Below are 4,717 nucleotides of genomic sequence, written 5' to 3'. Positions count from 1 at the left end.
TCCTGCTTGTTCCCCATGCTCCTAGCATTAGTATATAGGCACTTGAGCCCTGCGACTGGCGCCTTTGCTGCCCCCCCGCTCCCAGTCCCATGGGGCCCATTGTTTCTTACCTTCTTGTTTCTTACCTGTTCTGTAGTGCTGGCCTCCCCATGGCTTTCAGGTTCCCAATGTTCTCCTTCTTCAGGCTGGGCTGTCCTTGTGGGTGCCACATGGTTTGGTGGTCCACAGCTTCCCCTGCCCTCGTACTCCCCTCCCCCCGACGAGCCTAGTTTAAAGCCCGCCGGAGGAGATCCGCCAACCTAGTAGAAAACACACGCTTACCTTTGGGGGACAGGTGAAGCCCATCCCAGCTGAGCATGTCCCTCGTCGTGACGTGCGGGTCATTGTCCAGGAAGCCGAAGCCTGCCTCGAGACACCACTGCCGAAGCCACCAATTGGTCTCTCTGATGCAGTTCTCCTGCCGTCTTCCTCGTCCGGTCACTGGTAGGATGGAAGAGAAAACCACCTGGGCACCAAACTCCTTCAGCACGCCGCCCAGAGCACAGTAGTCCGCCATCAAGTGATCGGGGGTTCTCCTGGCCGCATCATTAGTACCCACATGGACTAGGACCATGGGGTAATAATCGGTGGGCTTGATCCGGGCCTGGATGACCTCCGTCACATCCCGAATCTTTGCTCCAGGGAGGCAGCATACCTCTCGTGCCGAGGGGTCCTGGCGACAGATGGGTCCTTCCGTACCTCTCAGGATGGAGTCGCCTATGACGAGCACTCGTCACCTCCTCCTCTGGGTCCTCGTGGATCTCTTGATCTGTTTGGAGTGTGAAGAACGTGGTGTTTCTTCCTGCCCAAGGGTTTCCTCCTCCCCTTCCATCTCCTGCAGGGTCGCCAGGGCCTCGTACCTGTTCACCAGTCGGACTGGAGAAGCTGGTACTGGTTTGCTGTGTGCCGCTCCGGTCCTGGCTGTGACCGTCTGCCACTCTGCTGTGGAGGGTATTCCCCAGGGTGCTTCTTCCTTTGGTGCCTGGGCCTGCAGGGAAAGGAAATAACTATCAATTTCGTCCTCCGCCTCCCTGATCCCCCTCAGCCTGCTAACCTCCTCCCAGAGCTCCCTCACCTGTGCCTCCAGAGCCCTAAGACGGGCACCTGCCGGACAGGTGTGGGGGCCCCCAATCTCTGCCCCCCCCGGCCCTGCTGGGGATCCCCCACAGGCCAGGAGGTAGGGGGACACCAGCTCCCCCATGGGCTCGGTCTGGGTGGAGGCCTCAGACCTGCCCCGGGTAGCCTTGTCCCCCTGGGCAGAGGCCCTAGCAGCACTCCTCATAGACACCATTCTACGGGCTGCTGTTTGTAGACCTGCGCGGTGTCTACGCCCTACCCCTACAGGACTCCCACTCCTGGCCCTCCTGGCCCGCCCTCCGGCGTGAACGCCTGTGCAAACGCCGGCGTGCTCTTACAGAGTGTGCCTGTTTGCGCGCTCTGTTCGCGCCGCGCGGCTCGGGAGCGCGGCTCCCTACCGGCTCAGCTATATGGGACCCGGGGGGCTTCCCCTCCGGATCCGGCTCAGCTGTGCCGGGTCCCTCCGCCCCACTTACCTTCGGGGGATCAGCTGCTGCTGCCCCCGCTGCCGATTCCTCTGTTGCTGCTGCCGCCGCTGCCTCCGGTTATTTGGTTGGTAAAAAGGGCACACGTGTGCTGCCTCCTCTCCTTCCCGCTGCTGGTTCCCGAAATATGAAAAACAGAAAGAGGGGAAGAGAAGAAAAGCTATTTACAGGAGTTTAAATTCTTTATAAAATGTTTGCAGACCTCTTCTGGATCTATTGTGATAAATCTATGATTTAAAAATAGTTTGATTACTTGTAGCACAACAGGAAGGACAATATCCAACCTTTGACTCTCCTAATTTCTAATCCCTTGAGGTGATATGCAATATTGCTTGCTCCAAGGAGTCAAAAACTATGATTCAGGACCCCCAAAAATCATGAGATTAACATTAAAATCTTAATACTTAAAAATACAATTTTGCTTCTTTCTGTTGGCTTGTTTGACCTGTATGAACATATTCGGGTCAAAATTTTCTGCATAATGATGACCAGAAGCTTCCTTTTTTTTAAAAGGAAAGCTGACCTCCCTATAATCACAGGATTCTTGAAACTCAGGTATCAAGAGAAACTTGCAAGATGCTGGATAAAATTGTAAAAGTTGTCAACAATGCAGGTGGATTGCAACTATTTTTTGTTTCTTTAATTTTCAGAGCCAGAGGCGGATCCAGGAAGGGTGCAGTGCACAGTCACGCCCTCCATTTCCATGGTCAAGGTCACATGCTGGCAGCTCCAGTTCCCTGAGGCCCCAGATGCCTGGAGGGAAGGGGGACCTGCTGCCACTCCAGCTGACCCCAGGCAAGGGAAGCCACAGCACCACTCCTGACCCACTCCTCTGGCTACAGGGCTGTGAGAAGCATGTTCATGGGGTATTGGGTCCCTTTTCCTTGCTCCTTCACTTTGTTTCCTCTGCTGGCCCCAGGGCTCCAGGTTCAGGGAGCAGCTGGACAGAGGGCTGGACAGGGCTGGGGATGGCAAGGTCAGTGGGCAATTCCCCCCATTCCAGTGTCTGCTTTTGTACTCTGTGAGGGACACCTGGGAGGCACGCAGGGTTCCTAGAAGAGGTGAGGGAGGATTACCAAACTGTGCTTTGGTAATCAGATCTTCTTCCATGTGGAGTGATGAGTATCACTGTCAGTTCCTGTTCCTTCTTCCCTACCTCATCTCTCCCTTCTGGGCTGTTGCAATCCTTGTTGTGTAGAGGAAGGTGCTCTGGAGCAATAGCAAGCACTTTAAAGTGCCCCTAGGCCAAATAACGCCTGGTACTTAAAAATGTTCCCAGGATGCCATCTGAGCAAAAATCAACAAAGTATATTCCTATAAATTACACCCCAGTATGGGTTGGCCTGTCTCATACAAATGGAAAAGTGTAAAACATGTATCAATAAGGTAGACTGGAAAATGGTAGCTACAGTAAATGCTGAGCTGTCCCATTTAAGTCCTGGTGGTGGTGGTTACATATGTATTGGTGTGTCAGGAAAACGTTTTCCTTTTTGCTGCCTCTCCACCTTCCTCTTCCTGCCTTCCTAGTTCAGCCAGTTCAAACTGTGCCCTCTTCCCCTCCCCCAACTCACTCACTCAATATGTATGGTAGGCGGGCACATAGCAGAAGTGTCAGAGGGTAGCGTCTGAACTGATAATCTCTTAGTCACTCTAGTTTAGGAATTTCAGAAAGCACACTAAAAATAAAGGAGTTGCACAAAACACATTTGAGACAAAACACAACAAAAATATTGAAAAGTACCCAGCTAAAAAAATCACGGTGCTTATCAATTGTTTCGATTTCTCCTATAGTGGAAACGAAGGCAAGTTACAACTGTGTGTGAAATCTGTCAATCACAATGTACAATTAAAGACTTTCAACATGTTATGCCTATGAAAGGCTTAAAATTATACTCAGGAATTAGTTGTGTGTTCATTCATGAGGGTTACTAATTCATGTGAGTTACCAAATACAGGGAGCAGAAATTAGAAAGGCATGGACTGTGAAAGCATTTATGTAGTTATCTAACAGACATCATTTTGCTTTACTGAGCCCAAACAACAGGGAGGAGCACTGCTATTATTCCATCTGCTGAAGTGAGGATTCTTCAGATTTCACTGCCTTTGCAAACAGCTTCAGAGATGCTTTCCCTCCCTTTGTCATCCCAAAAGAAAACAGGATTCTGTTTCATAGCAACTCTGTCTCTACCAGTGCTTTCTAGCCACATCCTATGCAAACATATTAGTCACAACATTTGTGCCAGCTAAATCAAAGAAAGTTTACCAGATAGTTACTGAATACTGACTAGACCCTGTCAGACCCTGTGATGGTAGACAGAACACCACAACTAATGGAAGTGAGCAGCACTCATTATATTTAAAACCAAGAAACAGTACAAAATCATGGAAATGTGATATACAGAAGTAAGATATTCTACTTCTCATAAATACCTGTATATAGCCTGGACACGAATGCTCAGAATATAGTGTAGGAACAGTTTTCATATTAATTAAAAGAAGCAAGAGCTAACCATCCATTTCTGCATTTGAGACCTGCCTTGGTATTGAACTTTGGACTTTGTATGGGGTTGCCTAATGAGAGAAATGGGAGCAGTACAGAGTACACTTTTGATCTATACTCTGTCTCTTAAACACTATTTCATCAGTGAATGCTGAATTTGTAAATTACTCTCTCTATTCCTTGTTTCTCTTCATGTGATGAAGCAATATGACAAATCGGGAACTGAAAGCTTGCTTCTCCTACTCAACTCAGTGTAAATTTGAAATCAACTGAAGTCAGTGAAGTTGTACTAGCTTAAATTGTTGTAACTAAGTAAAGCATTGGCCTGTACTAACTACTGCTATTACAGAAACACGCTTTATTTTGTGTGATTTTTACAGCTCGTTAAAAGTGCTTACTGTAGCATTTTCTCCTCTGGTTGCTGCTGTAGTTGAGCTTTAATCAAACAGAAAATAACAAAAGAATTGTTAATAAATATTGATGCTAATATTAGATTATATAACATAGCACTTAAAACATGTGCTCTGTCACAGTGCTTATCTTCTTTAGGGTAATCTTTCCTAAATCTTTAATTATCAACGTATTTTCAGACTCTTGTTACAGACTCAGATCCTTC

At 48.2% G+C, this 4,717-nt stretch overlaps 1 long non-coding RNA gene across 1 annotated transcript; it reads right to left on the bottom strand.

Moving 5' to 3' along the window:
• Positions 1-308: 308 nt before the first annotated feature.
• Positions 309-4,235, bottom strand: LOC132249542 (uncharacterized). Its single transcript, XR_009461027.1, has 4 exons — positions 4,032-4,235; positions 900-1,714; positions 695-808; positions 309-480 (listed from the first exon to the last, which is right to left on the bottom strand). It is a non-coding gene; the product is annotated as an uncharacterized LOC132249542 (long non-coding RNA).
• Between the last annotated feature and the right edge of the window lie 482 nt (positions 4,236-4,717).

Source organism: Alligator mississippiensis, chromosome 3, assembly GCF_030867095.1.
Source record: "Alligator mississippiensis isolate rAllMis1 chromosome 3, rAllMis1, whole genome shotgun sequence".
Classification (NCBI taxonomy): domain Eukaryota; kingdom Metazoa; phylum Chordata; order Crocodylia; family Alligatoridae; genus Alligator; species Alligator mississippiensis.
The sequence above is the reverse complement of the archived record's forward strand: the minus strand, read 5'-3'. Positions and strand labels throughout refer to the sequence as shown.